The sequence below is a fragment of the Elgaria multicarinata genome, chromosome 19, assembly GCF_023053635.1.
Source record: "Elgaria multicarinata webbii isolate HBS135686 ecotype San Diego chromosome 19, rElgMul1.1.pri, whole genome shotgun sequence".
NCBI classification, from domain to species: Eukaryota; Metazoa; Chordata; class Lepidosauria; order Squamata; family Anguidae; genus Elgaria; species Elgaria multicarinata.
In genome coordinates this window covers 470,727-490,828 of record NC_086189.1, presented here as the reverse complement: position 1 = coordinate 490,828, position 20,102 = coordinate 470,727, and positions in this window count along the sequence as shown.

Sequence of the window (20,102 nt, the reverse complement as noted above, 5' to 3'; positions counted from 1 at the left end):
CAGGCAGAGAGCATCAGCAAGGAGTCAAAATGGCCAGACTCACTCCCTCAGGCATAGAGCATCAGCAAGGGGTCACAGAGGCCCGCCCCTCTCCCTTAGGCAGAGAGCATCAGCAAGGGGTCATAATGGCTAGCCCATTTCCCTCAGGCAGAGAGCATCAGCAAGGGGTCACAGTGGCCAGCCTCACTTCCTCAGGCAGAGAGCATCAGCAAGGGGTAACCGTGGCCAGCCTCACTCACTCAGGCAGTGAGCATCAGCAAGGGGTCACAGTGGCCAGCCTCTCTCCCTCAGGCAGAGAGCATCAGCATGGGGTCACAATGGCCAGCCTCACTCCCTCAGGCAGAGAGCGTCAGCAAGGGGTCACAGTGGCCAGCCTCACTACCTCAAGCAGAGAGCATCAGCAAGTGGTAACTGTGGCCAGCCCCTTTCCCTAAGACAGAGAGCATCATCAAGGGGTCACAATGGCCCGCCCCTTTCCCTCAGGCAGAGAGTATCAGCAAGGGGTAACTGTGGCCAGCCCCTTTCCCTAAGACAGAGAGCATTATCAAGGGGTCACAATGGCCAGCCCCTTTCCCTTAAGCAGAGAGCATCAGCAAGGGGTCACAATGGCCTGCCCATTTCTCTAAGGCAGAGACCAACAGCAAGGGGTCACAGTGGCCAGCCTCACTACCTCAGGCAGAGAGCATCAGCAAGGGGTCTCAAAGGCCAGCCTCTCTCCCTCAGGCAGAGAGCATCAGTAAAGGGTCACAAAGGCCAGCCCCTTTCCCTCAGGCAGAGAGCATCAGGAAGAGTTCAAAATGGCCAGCCTCTCTCCGTCAGGCAGAGAGCATCAGCAAGGGGTCACAATGGCCAGTCTCACTCCATAAGGCAATGAGCATCAGCAAGGGGTCACAGTGGCCAGCCCATTTCCCTCAGGCAGAGAGTATCAGCAAGGGGTCACTGTGGCCAACTCCTTTCCCCCAAATAGAGAACATAAGCAAGGGGTCACAATGGCCAGCACCTCTCCCTCAGGCAGGGAGCATCAGCAAGGGGTCACAGTGGCCAGCCTCTGTCCCTCAGGCGGAGAGCATCAGCAAGGGGTCACAATTGCCAGCCTCTGTCCCTGAGGCAGAGAGCATCAGCAAGGGGTCAAAATGGTCAGACCCTTTCCCTCTGGCAGAGAGTATCAGCAAGGGGTCACTGTGGCCAGCCCCTTTCCCTCAGACAGAGAGCATCAGCAAGGGGTCACTGAAGCCAGCCTCTGTCCCTCAGGCAGAGAGCATCAGCAAGAGGTCACTGTGGCCAGCCCCTTTCCCTCAGGCAGAGAGCATCAGCAAGGGGTCACAATGGCCAGCCCATTTCCCTCAGGCAGAGAGCATCAGCAAGGGGTCACAGTGGCCAGCCCCTCTCCCTTAGGCAGAGAGCTTCAGCAAGGGGTCTCAATGACCAGCCTCTCTCCCTCAGTCAGAGAGCATCATCAAGGGGTCACAATGGTCAGCCCCTTTCCCTCAGGCAGAGAGCATCAGGAAGAGGTCAAAATGGCCAGCCTCTCTCCATCAGGCAGAGAGCATCAGCAAGTGGACACAATGGCCGGTCTCACTCCCTAAGGCAATGAGCATCAGCAAGGGGTCACAATGGCCAGCCCATTTCCCTCAGGTAGAGCGTATCAGCAAGGGGTCACTGTGGCCAGCTCCTTTCCCACAAAAAGAGAGCATCAGCAAGGGGTCACAATGGCCAGCACCTCTCCCTCAGGCAGAGAGCATCAGCAAGGGGTCACAGTGGCCAGCCTCACTACCTCAGGCAGAAAGCATCAGCAAGGGGTCACAATGCCCAGCCTCTGTCCCTCAGGCAGAGAGCATCAGCATAGGGTCACTGTGGCCAGCTCCTTTCCCTCGAAAAGAGAGCATCAGCAAGGGGTCACTTTGGCCAGCCCCTTTCCCTCAGGCAATGAGCGTCAGAAAGGGGTCACAATGGCTAGCCCATTTCCCTCAGGCAGAGAGCATCAGCAAGGGGTCACTGTGGCCAGCTCCTTTCCCACAAAAAGAGAGCATCTGCAAGGGGTCACTGTGGCCAGCCCCTTTTACTCAGAAAGAGAGCATCAGCAAGGGGTCACAATGGCCCGCCCCTTTCCCTCAGGCAGAGAGCATCAGTAAGGGGTCACTGTGGCCAGCCCCTCTCCCTTAGGCAGAGAGCATCAGTAAGGAGTCACAATGGCCAGCGTCACTCCCTCAGGCAGAGAGCATCAGCAAGGAGTCAAAATGGCCAGACTCAGTCCCTCAGGCATAGAGCATCAGCAAGGGGTCACAGAGGCCCTCCCCTCTCCCTTAGGCAGGGAGCATCAGCAAGGGGTCATAATGGCTAGCCCATTTCCCTCAGGCAGAGAGCATCAGCAAGGGGTCATAGTGGCCAGCCTCACTTCCTCAGGCAGAGAGCATCAGCAAGGGGTAACTCTGGCCAGCCTCTCTCCCTCAGGCAGAGAGCATCAGCATGGAGTCACAATGGCCAGCCTCACTCCCTCAGGCAGAGAGCATCAGCAAGGGGTCACAGTGGCCAACCTCACTACCTCAAGCGGAGAGCATCTGCAAGGGGTCTCAATGGCCAGCCCCTTTCCCTCAGGCAGAGAGCATTAGCAAGGGGTCACAATGGCCAGCCTCTCTCCCTCAGGCAGAGAGCATCAGCAAGGGGTCTCAATGGCCAGCCTCTCTCCCTCAGGCACAAAGCAACAGCAGGGGGTCACATTGGCCAGCCTCACTCCCTCAGCAGAGAGCATCAACAAGTGGTCACAATGGCCAGTCTCACTCCCTCAGGCAATGAGCGTCAGAAAGGGGTCACAATGGCCAGCCCATTTCCCTCAGGCAGAGAGCATCAGCAAGGGGTCACTGTGGACAGCTCCTTTCCCACAAAAAGAGAGCATCAGCAAGGGGTCACTGTGGCCAGCCCCTTTTACTAAGAAAGAGAGCATCAGCAAGGGGTCTCAATGGCCAGCCTCTCTCCGTCAGGCAGAGAGCATCAGCAAGGGGTAACTGTGGCCAGCCCCTTTCCCTAAGACTGAGAGCATCATCAAGGGGTCACAATGGCCAGCCCCTTTCCCTTAAGCAGAGAGCATCAGCAAGGGGTCACAATGGCCTGCCCATTTCTCTCAGGCAGAGACCAACAGCAAGGGGTCACAGTGGCCAGCCTCACTACCTCAGGCAGAGAGCATCAGCAAGGGGTCTCAAAGGCCAGCCTCTCTCCCTCAGGCAGAGAGCATCAGCAAAGGGTCACAAAGGCCAGCCCCTTTCCCTCAGGCAGAGAGCATCAGGAAGAGTTCAAAATGGCCAGCCTCTCTCCGTCAGGCAGAGAGCATCAGCAAGGGGTCACAATGGCCAGACTCACTCCATAAGGCAATGAGCATCAGCAAGGGGTCAAAGTGGCCAGCCCATTTCCCTCAGGCAGAGAGTATCAGCAAGGGGTCACTGTGGCCAACTCCTTTCCCTCAAATAGAGAACATCAGCAAGGGGTCACAATGGCCAGCACCACTCCCTCAGGCAGAGAGCATCAGCAAGGGGTCACAGTGGCCAGCCTCTGTCCCTCAGGCGGAGAGCATCAGCAAGGGGTCACAATTGCCAGCCTCTGTCCCTGAGGCAGAGAGCATCAGCAAGGGGTCAAAATGGCCAGCCCCTTTCCCTCTGGCAGAGAGTATCAGCAAGGGGTCACTGTGGCCAGCCTCTCTCCCTCAGGCAGAGAGCATCAACAAGTGGTCACAATGGCCAGTCTCACTCCCTCAGGCAATGAGCGTCAGAAAGGGGTCACAATGGCCAGCCCATTTCCCTCAGGCAGAGAGCATCAGCAAGGGGTCACTGTGGACAGCTCCTTTCCCACAAAAAGAGAGCATCAGCAAGGGGTCACTGTGGCCAGCCCCTTTTACTAAGAAAGAGAGCATCAGCAAGGGGTCTCAATGGCCAGCCTCTCTCCGTCAGGCAGAGAGCATCAGCAAGGGGTAACTGTGGCCAGCCCCTTTCCCTAAGACAGAGAGCATCATCAAGGGGTCACAATGGCCAGCCCCTTTCCCTTAAGCAGAGAGCATCAGCAAGGGGTCACAATGGCCTGCCCATTTCTCTCAGGCAGAGACCAACAGCAAGGGGTCACAGTGGCCAGCCTCACTACCTCAGGCACAGAGCATCAGCAAGGGGTCTCAAAGGCCAGCCTCACTCCCTCAGGCAGAGAGCATCAGCAAAGGGTCACAAAGGCCAGCCCCTTTCCCTCAGGCAGAGAGCATCAGGAAGAGTTCAAAATGGCCAGTCTCTCTCCGTCAGGCAGAGAGCATCAGCAAGGGGTCACAATGGCCAGTCTCACTCCATAAGGCAATGAGCATCAGCAAGGGGTCACAGTGGCCAGCCCATTTCCCTCAGGCAGAGAGTATCAGCAAGGGGTCACTGTGGCCAACTCCTTTCCCTCAAATAGAGAACATCAGCAAGGGGTCACAATGGCCAGCACCTCTCCCTCAGGCAGAGAGCATCAGCAAGGGGTCACAGTGGCCAGCCTCTGTCCCTCAGGCGGAGAGCATCAGCAAGGGGTCACAATTGCCAGCCTCTGTCCCTGAGGCAGAGAGCATCAGCAAGGGGTCAAAATGGCCAGCCCCTTTCCCTCTGGCAGAGAGTATCAGCAAGGGGTCACTGTGGCCAGCCCCTTTCCCTCAGACAGAGAGCATCAGCAAGGGGTCACTGAAGCCAGCCTCTGTCCCTCAGGCAGAGAGCATCAGCAAGAGGTCACTGTGGCCAGCCCCTTTCCCTCAGGCAGAGAGCATCAGCAAGGGGTCACAATGGCCAGCCCATTTCCCTCAGGCAGAGAGCATCAGCAAGGGGTCACAGTGGCCAGCCCCTCTCCCTTAGGCAGAGAGCTTCAGCAAGGGGTCTCAATGGCCAGCCTATCTCCCTCAGGCAGAGAACATCAGCAAGGGGTCACAATGGTCAGCCCCTTTCCCTCAGGCAGAGAGCATCAGGAAGAGGTCAAAATGGCCAGCCTCTCTCCATCAGGCAGAGAGCATAAGCAAGTGGACACAATGGCCGGTCTCACTCCCTAAGGCAATGAGCATCAGCAAGGGGTCACAATGGCCAGCCCATTTCCCTCAGGTAGAGAGTATCAGCAAGGGGTCACTGTGGCCAGCTCCTTTCCCACAAAAAGAGAGCATCAGCAAGGGGTCACAATGGCCAGCACCTCTCCCTCAGGCAGAGAGCATCAGCAAGGGGTCACAGTGGCCAGCCTCACTACCTCAGGCAGAAAGCATAAGCAAGGGGTCACAATGCCCAGCCTCTGTCCCTCAGGCAGAGAGCATCAGCATAGGGTCACTGTGGCCAGCTCCTTTCCCTCAAAAAGAGAGCATCAGCAAGGGGTCACTTTGGCCAGCCCCTTTCCCTCAGGCAATGAGCGTCAGAAAGGAGTCACAATGGCTAGCCCCTTTCCCTCAGGCAGAGAGCAACAGCAAGGGGTCACTGTGGCCAGCTCCTTTCCCACAAAAAGAGAGCATCAGCAAGGGGTCACTGTGGCCAGCCCCTTTTACTAAGAAAGAGAGCATCAGCAAGGGGTCACAATGGCCAGCCCCTTTCCCTCAGGCAGAGAGCATCATCAAGGGGTCACTGTGGCCAGCCCCTCTCCCTTAGGCAGAGAGCATCACCATGGGGTCACAATGGCCAGCGTCACTCCCTCAGGCAGAGAGCATCAGCAAGGGGTGACAGTGGCCAGCCTCACTCTGTCAGGCAGAAAGCATCAGCAAGGGGTGACAGTGGCCAGCCCCTCTCCCTTAGGCAGAGAGCATCAGTAAGGAGTCACAATGGCCAGAGTCACTCCCTCAGGCAGAGAGCATCAGCAAGGAGTCAAAATGGCCAGACTCAGTCCCTGAGGCATAGAGCATCAGCAAGGGGTCACAGAGGCCCTCCCCTCTCCCTTAGGCAGGGAGCATCAGCAAGGGGTCATAATGGCTAGCCCATTTCCCTCAGGCAGAGAGCATCAGCAAGGGGTCATAGTGGCCAGCCTCACTTCCTCAGGCAGAGAGCATCAGCATGGGGTCACAATGGCCAACCTCACTCCCTCAGGCAGAGAGCATCAGCAAGGGGTCACAGTGGCCAGCCTCACTACCTCAAGCGGAGAGCATCTGCAAGGGGTCTCAATGGCCAGCCTCTCTCCCTCAGGCAGAGAGCATTAGCAAGGGGTCACAATGGCCAGCCTTTCTCCCTCAGGCAGAGAGCATCAGCAAGGGGTCTCAATGGCCAGCCTCACTCCCTCAGCAGAGAGCATCAGCAAGGGGTCTAAATGGCCAGCCTCTCTCCCTCAGGCAGAGAGCATCAACAAGTGGTCACAATGGCCAGTCTCACTCCCTCAGGCAATGAGCGTCAGAAAGGGGTCACAATGGCCAGCCCATTTCCCTCAGGCAGAGAGCATCATCAAGGGGTCACTGTGGACAGCTCCTTTCCCACAAAAAGGGCGTTACTAGACGAGGCCTTAGCGCGCCTTCTGTCCCGGCTTCCCTGCTGTGCGTCCAGATGACGCACAGGGGAATCCGGAGACAGGCCGCGCTGAGGCCTTCTCCAACGCGCCATAAGCGAAGTCGCTTATGGCGCGCCTTTTCCCCAGCTCCGGCCTCAGGCCGGAGCTGGGGAAAGTGTGGAGAGTTCCGCGGCTTTTCGCGGCTCCTCGCTTACTCGCAAGGAGCCGCGAAAAGCCACGGACCTGGCACGATGCGCTGTGCCCATCGTGCCAGGAGGTGGGTGATCCGGGGGGGGGGGAAGATGGCAGAGGGCGACGAAGGAGACAGCGAGGTGATGGCAGAGGGCGACGAAGGAGATGGTGGGGGGGCGGAGGGCGACGAAGGAGATGGTGGGGGGGCGGAGGGCGACGAAGGAGATGGTGGGGGGGCGGAGGGCGACAAAGGAGATGGTGGGGGGGCGGAGGGCGACGAAGGAGACGGCGAGGGGGGCGGATGGGGGGGATTAAATTAAAAAAAAACCCTTACCTTCTCCGGCGGCTTCGGGCCCCACATGGCCCCTTTAAAAAAAAAAAAACATGGCCGACGCTGCAGGGCTTCCGTCGTCCCTGCGGGTCGGCCGTCTAGGAGGCTGGGCGGCGCGCGTTAAAGTTTGCACGCCGTCGCCCCGCCTCCCTGCCGGCTTATCCCGGCAGGTCTAGCAAGGCCCAAAGAGAGCATCAGCAAGGGGTTACTGTGGCCAGCCCCTTTTACTAAGAAAGAGAGCATCAGCAAGGGGTCTCAATGGCCAGCCTCTCTCCGTCAGGCAGAGAGCATCAGCAAGGGGTAACTGTGGCCAGCCCCTTTCCCTAAGACAGAGAGCATCATCAAGGGGTCACAATGGCCAGCCCCTTTCCCTTAAGCAGAGAGCATCAGCAAGGGGTCACAATGGCCTGCCCATTTCTCTCAGGCAGAGACCCACAGCAAGGGGTCACAGTGGCCAGCCTCTCTCCCTCATGCAGAGAGCATCAGCAAAGGGTCACAAAGGCCAGCCCCTTTCCCTCAGGCAGAGAGCATCAGGAAGAGTTCACAATGGCCAGCCTCTCTCAGTCAGGCAGAGAGCATCAGCAAGGGGTCACAATGGCCAGTCTCACTCCCTAAGGCAATGAGCATCAGCATGGGGTCACAATGGCCAGCCCATTTCCCTCAGGCAGAGAGTATCAGCAAGGGGTCACTGTGGCCAGCTCCTTTCCCTCAAAAAGAGAGCATCAGCAAGGTGTCACAATGGCCAGCACCTCTCCCTCAGGCAGAGAGCATCAGCAAGGGGTCACAGTGGCCAGCCTCTGTCCCTCAGGCGGAGAGCATCAGCAAGGGGTCACAATGGCCAGCCTCTGTCCCTGAGGCAGTGAGCATCAGCAAGGGGTCAAAATGGCCAGCCCATTTCCCTCAGGCAGAGAGTATCAGCAAGGGGTCACTGTGGCCAGCCCCTTTCCCTCAGACAGAGAGCATCAGCAAGGGGTCACTGAAGCCAGCCTCTGTCCCTCAGGCAGAGAGCATCAGCAAGGGATTACTGTTGCCAGCCCCTTTCCCTCAAGCAGAGAACATCAGCAAGGGGTCACTGTGGCCAGCCCCTTTCCCTCAGGCAGAGATCATCAGCATGGGGTCACTGTGGCCAGCTCCTTTCCCTCAAAAAGAGAGCATCAGCAAGGGGTCACAGTGGCCAGCCCATTTCCCTCAGGCAGAGAGCATCAGCAAGGGGTCACAGTGGCCAGCCCCTCTACCACAGGCACAGAGCTTCAGCAGGGGGTCACAATGTCCAGCCTCACTCCCTCAGGCAGAGAGCATCAGCAAGGGGTCACAATGGCCAGCCTCTCTCCCTCAGGCAGAGAGCATCAGGAAGGGGTCTAAATGGCCAGACTAACTCCCTCAGGCAGAGAGCATCAACAAAGGGTCACAGTGGCCAGCCCCTCTCCCTTAGGCAGAGAGCATCACCATGGGGTCACAATGGCCAGCGTCACTCCCTCAGGCAGAGAGCATCAGCAAGGGGTCACAGTGGCCAGCCTCACTTTGTCAGGCAGAAAGCATCAGCAAGGGGTCACAATGGCCAGCCTCTCACTCTCAGGCATAGAGCATCAGCAAGGGTCACAGTGGCCAGCCCCTCTCCCTTAGGCAGAGAAAAACAGCAAGGGATCACAATGGCCAGCCCCTCTCCCTCAGTCAGAGAGCATTAGCAAGGGGTCCAAATGGCCAGCCCCTTTCCCTAAGGCAGAGAGCATCAGCAAAAGGTCACAATGGCCAGCCTCTGTCCCTCAGGCAGAAAACATCAGCAAGGGGTCACAGTGGCCAGCCCCTCTCCCTCAGGCAGTGAGCATCAACAAGGGGTCACAGTGGCCAGCCTCTCTCCCTCAGGCATGGAGCATCAGCATGGGGTCACAGTGCCCAGCCGCTCTCCCTCAGTCAGAGAGCATGAGGAAGGGGTCACAGTGGCCAGCCCCTCTCCCTCAGGAAGAGAGCAATTGCAATGGGTCGCAATGGCCAGTCTCACTCCCTCAGGCATGGAGCATCAGCAAGGGTTCACAGTAGCCAGCCCTCCCCCTCAGGCATAGAGCATCAGCAAGGGGACACAATGGCCAGCCTCCTTCCCTCAGGCAGAGAGCATCAGCAAGGGGTCAAAATGGCCAAACTCACTCCTTCGGGCAGAGAGCATCAGCAAGGGGTCTCAATGGCCAGCCCCTTTCCCTAAGGCAGAGAGCATCAGCAGGGAGTCATAATGGCCAGCCCCTCTCCCTCAAGAAGAGAGCATCATCAAGGGGTCACAATGTCCAGCCTCACTCCCTCAGGCAGAGAGCATCAGCAAGGGGTCACAATGGCCAGCCTCTGTCCCTCAGGCAGAGAGCATCAGCAAGGGGTCACAATGTCCAGCCTCTATCCTTCAGGCAGAGAGCATCAGCAATGGGTCTCAATGGCCAGCCTCTCTCCCTCAGGCAGAGAGCATCAGCAAGGGGTCAAAATGGCAGCCTCTCTCCCTCTGGCAGAGAGCATCAGCAAGGTGTCATAGTGGCCAGTCTCACTCCCTCAGTCAGAGAGCATGAGCAAGAGGTCACAATGGCAAGCCTCACTCCCTCAGCAGAGAGCATCAGCAAGGGGTCTCAATGGCCAGCCTCTCTCCCTCAGGCAGAGATCATCAGCAAGGGGTCACAATGGCCAGCCTCTCTCCCTCAGGCAGAGAGCATCAACAAGTGGTCACAATGGCCAGTCTCACTCCCTCAGGCAATGAGCGTCAGAAAGGGGTCACAATGGCCAGCCCATTTCCCTCAGGCAGAGAGCATCAGCAAGGGGTCACTGTGGACAGCTCCTTTCCCACAAAAAGAGAGCATCAGCAAGGGGTCACTGTGGCCAGCCCATTTTACTAAGAAAGAGAGCATCAGTAAGGGGTCACAATGGCCCGCCCCTTTCCCTCAGGCAGAGAGCATCAGCAAGGGGTAACTGTGGCCAGCCCCTTTCCCTAAGACAGAGAGCATCATCAAGGGGTCACAATGGCCAGCCCCTTTCCCTCAGGCAGAGAGCATCAGGAAGAGTTCACAATGGCCAGCCTCTCTCCGTCAGGCAGATAGCATCAGCAAGGGGTCACAATGGCCAGTCTCACTCCCTAAGGCAATGAGCATCAGCAAGGGGTCACAATGGCCAACCCATTTCCCTCAGGCAGAGATTATCAGCAAGGGGTCACTGTGGCCAGCTCCTTTCCCTCAAAAAAGAGCATCAGCAAGGGGTCACAATGGCCAGCACCTCTCCCTCAGGCGGAGAGCATCAGCAAGGGGTCACAATGGCCAGCCTCTGTCCCTGAGGCAGAGAGCATCAGCAAGGGGTCAAAATGGCCAGCCAATTTCCCTCAGGCAGAGAGTATCAGCAATGGGTCACTGTTGCCAGCCCCTTTCCCTCAGACAGAGAGCATCAGCAAGGGGTCACTGAAGCCAGCATCTGTCCCCCAGGCAGAGAGCATCAGCAAGGAGTCACTGTGGCCAGCCCCTTTCCCTCAGTCAGAGAGCATCAGCAAAGGGTCAAAATGGCCAGCCTCTGTCCCTCAGGCAGAGATCATCAGCATGGGGTCACTGTGGCCAGCTCCTTTCCCTCAAAAAGAGAGCATCAGCAAGGGGTCACTTTGGCCAGCCCCTTTCCCTCAGACAGAGAGCATCAGCAAGGGGTCACAGTGGCCAGCCCCTTTCCCTCAGACAGAGAGCATCAGCAAGGGGTCACAGTGGCCAGCCCCTCTACCACAGGTACAGAGCATCAGCAGGGGGTCACAATGTCCAGGCTCACTCCATCAGGCAGAGAGCATCAGCAAGGGGTCTCAATGGCTAGCCTCACTCCCTCAGGCAGAGAGCATCAGCAAGGGGTCACAATGGCCAGCCTCTCTCCCTCAGGCAGAGAGCATCAGGAAGGGGTCTAAATGGCCAGACTCACGCCCTCAGGCAGAGAGCATCAGCAAGGGGTCACAGTGGCCAGCCCCTCTCCCTTTGGCAGAGAGCATCACCATCGGGTCACAATGGCCAGCGTCACTCCCTCAGGCGGAGAGCATCAGCAAGGGGTCACAATGGCCAGCCTCTGTCCCTGAGGCAGTGAGCATCAGCAAGGGGTCAAAATGGCCAGCCCATTTCCCTCAGGCAGAGAGTATCAGCAAGGGGTCACTGTGGCCAGCCCCTTTCCCTCAGACAGAGAGCATCAGCAAGGGGTCACTGAAGCCAGCCTCTGTCCCTCAAGCAGAGAACATCAGCAAGGGGTCACTGTGGCCAGCCCCTTTCCCTCAGGCAGAGATCATCAGCATGGGGTCACTGTGGCCAGCTCCTTTCCCTCAAAAAGAGAGCATCAGCAAGGGGTCACAGTGGCCAGCCCATTTCCCTCAGGCAGAGAGCATCAGCAAGGGGTCACACTGGCCAGCCCCTCTACCACAGGCACAGAGCTTCAGCAGGGGGTCACAATGTCCAGCCTCACTCCCTCAGGCAGAGAGCATCAGCAAGGGGTCACAATGGCCAGCCTCTCTCCCTCAGGCAGAGAGCATCAGGAAGGGGTCTAAATGGCCAGACTAACTCCCTCAGGCAGAGAGCATCAACAAAGGGTCACAGTGGCCAGCCCCTCTCCCTTAGGCAGAGAGCATCACCATGGGGTCACAATGGCCAGCGTCACTCCCTCAGGCAGAGAGCATCAGCAAGGGGTCACAGTGGCCAGCCTCACTTTGTCAGGCAGAAAGCATCAGCAAGGGGTCACAATGGCCAGCCTCTCACTCTCAGGCATAGAGCATCAGCAAGGGTCACAGTGGCCAGCCCCTCTCCCTTAGGCAGAGAGCATCAGCAAGGGATCACAATGGCCAGCCCCTCTCCCTCAGTCAGAGAGCATTAGCAAGGGGTCCAAATGGCCAGCCCCTTTCCCTAAGGCAGAGAGCATCAGCAAAAGGTCACAATGGCCAGCCTCTGTCCCTCAGGCAGAAAACATCAGCAAGGGGTCACAGTGGCCAGCCCCTCTCCCTCAGGCAGTGAGCATCAACAAGGGGTCACAGTGGCCAGCCTCTCTCCCTCAGGCATGGAGCATCAGCATGGGGTCACAGTGCCCAGCCGCTCTCCCTCAGTCAGAGAGCATGAGGAAGGGGTCACAGTGGCCAGCCCCTCTCCCTCAGGAAGAGAGCAATTGCAATGGGTCGCAATGGCCAGTCTCACTCCCTCAGGCATGGAGCATCAGCAAGGGTTCACAGTAGCCAGCCCTCCCCCTCAGGCATAGAGCATCAGAAAGGGGACACAATGGCCAGCCTCTCTCCCTCAGGCAGAGAGCATCAGCAAGGGGTCAAAATGGCCAAACTCACTCCTTCGGGCAGAGAGCATCAGCAAGGGGTCTCAATGGCCAGCCCCTTTCCCTAAGGCAGAGAGCATCAGCAGGGAGTCATAATGGCCAGCCCCTCTCCCTCAGGAAGAGAGCATCATCAAGGGGTCACAATGTCCAGCCTCACTCCCTCAGGCAGAGAGCATCAGCAAGGGGTCACAATGGCCAGCCTCTGTCCCTCAGGCAGAGAGCATCAGCAAGGGGTCACAATGTCCAGCCTCTATCCTTCAGGCAGAGAGCATCAGCAATGGGTCTCAATGGCCAGCCTCTCTCCCTCAGGCAGAGAGCATCAGCAAGGGGTCAAAATGGCAGCCTCTCTCCCTCTGGCAGAGAGCATCAGCAAGGTGTCATAGTGGCCAGTCTCACTCCCTCAGTCAGAGAGCATGAGCAAGAGGTCACAATGGCAAGCCTCACTCCCTCAGCAGAGAGCATCAGCAAGGGGTCTCAATGGCCAGCCTCTCTCCCTCAGGCAGAGATCATCAGCAAGGGGTCACAATGGCCAGCCTCTCTCCCTCAGGCAGAGAGCATCAACAAGTGGTCACAATGGCCAGTCTCACTCCCTCAGGCAATGAGCGTCAGAAAGGGGTCACAATGGCCAGCCCATTTCCCTCAGGCAGAGAGCATCAGCAAGGGGTCACTGTGGACAGCTCCTTTCCCACAAAAAGAGAGCATCAGCAAGGGGTCACTGTGGCCAGCCCCTTTTACTAAGAAAGAGAGCATCAGTAAGGGGTCACAATGGCCCGCCCCTTTCCCTCAGGCAGAGAGCATCAGCAAGGGGTAACTGTGGCCAGCCCCTTTCCCTAAGACAGAGAGCATCATCAAGGGGTCACAATGGCCAGCCCCTTTCCCTCAGGCAGAGAGCATCAGGAAGAGTTCACAATGGCCAGCCTCTCTCCGTCAGGCAGATAGCATCAGCAAGGGGTCACAATGGCCAGTCTCACTCCCTAAGGCAATGAGCATCAGCAAGGGGTCACAATGGCCAACCCATTTCCCTCAGGCAGAGATTATCAGCAAGGGGTCACTGTGGCCAGCTCCTTTCCCTCAAAAAAGAGCATCAGCAAGGGGTCACAATGGCCAGCACCTCTCCCTCAGGCGGAGAGCATCAGCAAGGGGTCACAATGGCCAGCCTCTGTCCCTGAGGCAGAGAGCATCAGCAAGGGGTCAAAATGGCCAGCCCATTTCCCTCAGGCAGAGAGTATCAGCAAGGGGTCACTGTTGCCAGCCCCTTTCCCTCAGACAGAGAGCATCAGCAAGGGGTCACTGAAGCCAGCATCTGTCCCCCAGGCAGAGAGCATCAGCAAGGGGTCACTGTGGCCAGCCCCTTTCCCTCAGTCAGAGAGCATCAGCAAAGGGTCAAAATGGCCAGCCTCTGTCCCTCAGGCAGAGATCATCAGCATGGGGTCACTGTGGCCAGCTCCTTTCCCTCAAAAAGAGAGCATCAGCAAGGGGTCACTTTGGCCAGCCCCTTTCCCTCAGACAGAGAGCATCAGCAAGGGGTCACAGTGGCCAGCCCCTTTCCCTCAGACAGAGAGCATCAGCAAGGGGTCACAGTGGCCAGCCCCTCTACCACAGGTACAGAGCATCAGCAGGGGGTCACAATGTCCAGGCTCACTCCCTCAGGCAGAGAGCATCAGCAAGGGGTCTCAATGGCTAGCCTCACTCCCTCAGGCAGAGAGCATCAGCAAGGGGTCACAATGGCCAGCCTCTCTCCCTCAGGCAGAGAGCATCAGGAAGGGGTCTAAATGGCCAGACTCACGCCCTCAGGCAGAGAGCATCAGCAAGGGGTCACAGTGGCCAGCCCCTCTCCCTTTGGCAGAGAGCATCACCATCGGGTCACAATGGCCAGCGTCACTCCCTCAGGCAGAGTGCATCAGCAAGGGGTCTCAGTGGCCAGCCTCACTTTGTCAGGCAGAAAGTATCAGCAAGGGGTCGCAATGGCCAGCCTCTCTCTCTCAGGCATAGAGCATCAGCAAGGGTCACAGTGGCCAGCCCCTCTCCCTTAGGCAGAGGGCATCAGCAAGGGATCACAATGGCCAGCCCCTCTCCCTCACTCAGAGAGCATTAGCAAGGGGTCCAAATGGCCAGCCCCTTTCCCTAAGGCAGAGAGCATCAGCAAAAGGTCACAATGGCCAGGCTCTGTCCCTCAGGCAGAAAACATCAGCAAGGGGTCACAGTGGCCAGCCCCTCTCCCTCAGGCAGTGAGCATCAGCAAGGGGTCACAGTGGCCAGACTCTCTCCCTCAGGCATGGAGCATCAGCATGGGGTCACAGTGCCCAGCCGCTCTCCCTCAGTCAGAGAGCATGAGGAAGGGGTCACAGTGGCCAGCCCCTCTCCCTCAGGCATAGAGCATCAGCAAGGGGACACAATGGCCAGCCTCTCTCCCTCAGGCAGAGAGCATCAGCAAGGGGTCAAAATGGCCAAACTCACTCTTTCGGGCAGAGAGCAACAGCAAGGGGTCTCAATGGCCAGCTCCTTTCCCTCAAAAAGAGAGCATCAGCAAGGGGTCACTTTGGCCAGCCCCTTTCCCTCAGGCAATGAGCGTCAGAAAGGGGTCACAATGGCTAGCCCATTTCCCTCAGGCAGAGAGCATCAGCAAGGGGTCACTGTGGCCAGCTCTCTTCCCACAAAAAGAGAGCATCAGCAAGGGTTCACTTTGGCCAGCCTCTTTTACTAAGATAGAGAGCATCAGCAAGGGGTCACAATGGCCAGCCCCTTTCCCTCAGGCAGAGATCATCAGCAAGGGGTCACTGTGGCCACCCCTCTCCCTTAGGCAGAGAGCATCACCATGGGGTCACAATGGCCAGCGTCACTCCCTCAGGCGGAGAGCATCAGCAAGGGGTCACAGTGGCCAGCCTCACTCTGTCAGGCAGAAAGCATCAGCAAGGGGTGACAGTGGCCAGCCCCTCTCCCTTAGGCAGAGAGCATCAGTAAGGAGTCACAATGGCCAGCGTCACTCCCTCAGGCAGAGAGCATCAGCAAGGAGTCAAAATGGCCAGACTCACTCCCTCAGGCATAGAGCATCAGCAAGGGGTCACAGAGGACCGCCCCTCTCCCTTAGGCAGAGAGCATCAGCAAGGGGTCATAATGGCTAGCCCATTTCCCTCAGGCAGAGAGCATCAGCAAGGGGTCACAGTGGCCAGCCTCACTTCCTCAGGCAGAGAGCATCAGCAAGGGGTAACCGTGGCCAGCCTCACTCCCTCAGGCAGTGAGCATCAGCAAGGGGTCACAGTGGCCAGCCTCTCTCCCTCAGGCAGAGAGCATCAGCATGGGGTCACAATGGCCAGCCTCACTCCCTCAGGCAGAGAGCGTCAGCAAGGGGTCACAGTGGCCAGCCTCACTACCTCAAGCAGAGAGCATCAGCAAGTGGTAACTGTGGCCAGCCCCTTTCCCTAAGACAGAGAGCATTATCAAGGGGTCACATGGCCCGCCCCTTTCCCTCAGGCAGAGAGTATCAGCAAGGGGTAACTGTGGCCAGCCCCTTTCCCTAAGACAGAGAACATCATCAAGGGGTCACAATGGCCAGCCCCTTTCCCTTAAGCAGAGAGCATCAGCAAGGGGTCACAATGGCCTGCCCATTTCTCTCAGGCAGAGACTAACAGCAAGGGGTCACAGTGGCCAGCCTCACTACCTCAGGCAGAGAGCATCAGCAAGGGGTCTCAAAGGCCAGCCTCTCTCCCTCAGGCAGAGAGCATCTGCAAAGGGTCACAAAGGCCAGCCCCTTTCCCTCAGACAGAGAGCATCAGGAAGAGTTCAAAATGGCCAGCCTCTCTCCGTCATGCAGAGAGCATCAGCAAGGGGTCACAATGGCCAGTCTCACTCCATAAGGCAATGAGCATCAGCAAGGGGTCACAGTGGCCAGCCCATTTCCCTCAGGCAGAGAGTATCAGCAAGGGGTCACTGTGGCCAACTCCTTTCCCTCACATAGAGAACATCAACAAGGGGTCACAATGGCCAGCACCTCTCCCTCAGGCAGAGAGCATCAGCAAGGGGTCACAGTGGCCAGCCTCTGTCCCTCAGGAGGAGAGCATCAGCAAGGGGTCACAATTGCCAGCCTCTGTCCCTGAGGCAGAGAGCATCAGCAAGGGGTCAAAATGGCCAGCCCCTTTCCCTCTGGCAGAGAGTATCAGCAAGGGGTCACTGTGGCCAGCCCCTTTCCCTCAGGCAGAGAGCATCAGCAAGGAGTCACAATGGACAGCCCATTTCCCTCAGGCAGAGAGCATCAGCAAGGGGTCACAGTGGCCAGCCCCTCTCCCTTAGGCAGAGAGCTTCAGCAAGGGGTCTCAATGGCCAGCCTATCTCCCTCAGGCAGAGAGCATCAGCAACGGGTCACAATGGCCAGCCCCTTTCCCTCAGGCAGAGAGCATCAGGAAGAGGTCAAAATGGCCAGCCTCTCTCCATCAGGCAGAGAGCATCAGCAAGTGGACACAATGGCCGGTCTCACTCCCAAAGGCAATGAGCATCAGCAAGGGGTCACAATGGCCAGCCCATTTCCCTCAGGCAGAGAGTATCAGCAAGGGGTCACTGTTGCCAGCTCCTTTCCCACAAAAAGAGAGCATCAGCAAGGGGTCACTGTGGCCAGCCCCTTTTACTAAGAAAGAGAGCATCAGCAAGGGGTCTCAATGGCCAGCCTCTCTCCGTCAGGCAGGGAGCATCAGCAAGGGGTAACTGTGGCCAGCCCCTTTCCCTAAGACAGAGAGCATCATCAAGGGTTCACAATGGCCAGCCCCTTTCCCTTAAGCAGAGAGCATCAGCAAGGGGTCACAATGGCCTGCCCATTTCTCTCAGGCAGAGACCCACAGCAAGGGGTCACAGTGGCCAGCCTCTCTCCCTCATGCAGAGAGCATCAGCAAAGGGTCACAAAGGCCAGCCCCTTTCCCTCAGGCAGAGAGCATCAGGAAGAGTTCACAATGGCCAGCCTCTCTCAGTCAGGCAGAGAGCATCAGCAAGGGGTCACAATGGCCAGTCTCACTCCCTAAGGCAATGAGCATCAGCATGGGGTCACAATAGCCAGCCCATTTCCCTCAGGCAGAGAGTATCAGCAAGGGGTCACTGTGGCCAGCTCCTTTCCCTCAAAAAGAGAGCATCAGCAAGGGGTTACAATGGCTAGCACCTCTCCCTCAGGCAGAGAGCATCAGCAAGGGGTCACAGTGGCCAGCCTCTGTCCCTCAGGCGGAGAGCATCAGCAAGGGGTCACAATGGCCAGCCTCTGTCCCTGAGGCAGAGAGCATCAGCAAGGGGTCAAAATGGCCAGCCCATTTCCCTCAGGCAGAGAGTATCAGCAAGGGATTACTGTTGCCAGCCCCTTTCCCTCAAGCAGAGAACATCAGCAAGGGGTCACTGTGGCCAGCCCCTTTCCCTCAGGCAGAGATCATCAGCATGGGGTCACTGTGGCCAGCTCCTTTCCCTCAAAAAGAGAGCATCAGCAAGGGGTCACAGTGGCCAGCCCATTTCCCTCAGGCAGAGAGCATCAGCAAGGGGTCACAGTGGCCAGCCCCTCTACCACAGGCACAGAGCTTCAGCAGGGGGTCACAATGTCCAGCCTCACTCCCTCAGGCAGAGAGCATCAGCAAGGGGTCACAATGGCCAGCCTCTCTCCCTCAGGCAGAGAGCATCAGGAAGGGGTCTAAATGGCCAGACTAACTCCCTCAGGCAGAGAGCATCAGCAAGGGGTCACAGTGGCCAGCCCCTCTCCCTTAGGCAGAGAGCATCACCATGGGGTCACAATGGCCAGCGTCACTCCCTCAGGCAGAGAGCATCAGCAAGGGGTCACAGTGGCCGGCCTCTGTCCCTCAGGCGGAGAGCATCAGCAAGGGGTCACAATTGCCAGCCTCTGTCCCTGAGGCAGAGAGCATCAGCAAGGGGTCAAAATGGCCAGCCCCTTTCCCTCTGGCAGAGAGTATCAGCAAGGGGTCACTGTGGCCAGCCCCTTTCCCTCAGACAGAGAGCATCAGCAAGGGGTCACTGAAGCCAGCCTCTGTCCCTCAGGCAGAGAGCATCAGCAAGAGGTCACTGTGGCCAGCCCCTTTCCCTCAGGCAGAGAGCATCAGCAAGGAGTCACAATGGCCAGCCCATTTCCCTCAGGCAGAGAGCATCAGCAAGGGGTCACAGTGGCCAGCCCCTCTCCCTTAGGCAGAGAGCTTCAGCAAGGGGTCTCAATGGCCAGCCTATCTCCCTCAGGCAGAGAGCATCAGCAAGGGGTCACAATGGCCAGCCCCTTTCCCTCAGGCAGAGAGCATCAGGAAGAGGTCAAAATGGCCAGCCTCTCTCCATCAGGCAGATAGCATCAGCAAGTGGACACAATGGCCGGTCTCACTCCCTAAGGCAATGAGCATCAGCAAGGGGTCACAATGGCCAGCCCATTTCCCTCAGGCAGAGAGTATCAGCAAGGGGTCACTGTGGCCAGCTCCTTTCCCACAAAAAGAGAGCATCAGCAAGGGGTCACTGTGGCCAGCCCCTTTTACTAAGAAAGAGAGCATCAGCAAGGGGTCTCAATGGCCAGCCTCTCTCCGTCAGGCAGGGAGCATCAGCAAGGGGTAACTGTGGCCAGCCCCTTTCCCTAAGACAGAGAGCATCATCAAGGGGTCACAATGGCCAGCCCCTTTCCCTTAAGCAGAGAGCATCAGCAAGGGGTCACAATGGCCTGCCCATTTCTCTCAGGCAGAGACCCACAGCAAGGCGTCACAGTGGCCAGCCTCTCTCCCTCATGCAGAGAGCATCAGCAAAGGGTCACAAAGGCCAACCCCTTTCCCTCAGGCAGAGAGCATCAGGAAGAGTTCACAATGGCCAGCCTCTCTCAGTCAGGCAGAGAGCATCAGCAAGGGGTCACAATGGCCAGTCTCACTCCCTAAGGCAATGAGCATCAGCATGGGGTCACAATGGCCAGCCCATTTCCCTCAGGCAGAGAGCATCAGCAAGGGGTCACAGTGGCCGGCCTCTGTCCCTCAGGCGGAGAGCATCAGCAAGGGGTCACAATTGCCAGCCTCTGTCCCTGAGGCAGAGAGCATCAGCAAGGGGTCAAAATGGCCAGCCCCTTTCCCTCTGGCAGAGAGTATCAGCAAGGGGTCACTGTGGCCAGCCCCTTTCCCTCAGACAGAGAGCATCAGCAAGGGGTCACTGAAGCCAGCCTCTGTCCCTCAGGCAGAGAGCATCAGCAAGAGGTCACTGTGGCCAGCCCCTTTCCCTCAGGCAGAGAGCATCAGCAAGGAGTCACAATGGCCAGCCCATTTCCCTCAGGCAGAGAGCATCAGCAAGGGGTCACAGTGGCCAGCCCCTCTCCCTTAGGCAGAGAGCTTCAGCAAGGGGTCTCAATGGCCAGCCTATCTCCCTCAGGCAGAGAGCATCAGCAAGGGGTCACAATGGCCAGCCCCTTTCCCTCAGGCAGAGAGCATCAGGAAGAGGTCAAAATGGCCAGCCTCTCTCCATCAGGCAGATAGCATCAGCAAGTGGACACAATGGCCGGTCTCACTCCCTAAGGCAATGAGCATCAGCAAGGGGTCACAATGGCCAGCCCATTTCCCTCAGGCAGAGAGTATCAGCAAGGGGTCACTGTGGCCAGCTCCTTTCCCACAAAAAGAGAGCATCAGCAAGGGGTCACTGTGGCCAGCCCCTTTTACTAAGAAAGAGAGCATCAGCAAGGGGTCTCAATGGCCAGCCTCTCTCCGTCAGGCAGGGAGCATCAGCAAGGGGTAACTGTGGCCAGCCCCTTTCCCTAAGACAGAGAGCATCATCAAGGGGTCACAATGGCCAGCCCCTTTCCCTTAAGCAGAGAGCATCAGCAAGGGGTCACAATGGCCTGCCCATTTCTCTCAGGCAGAGA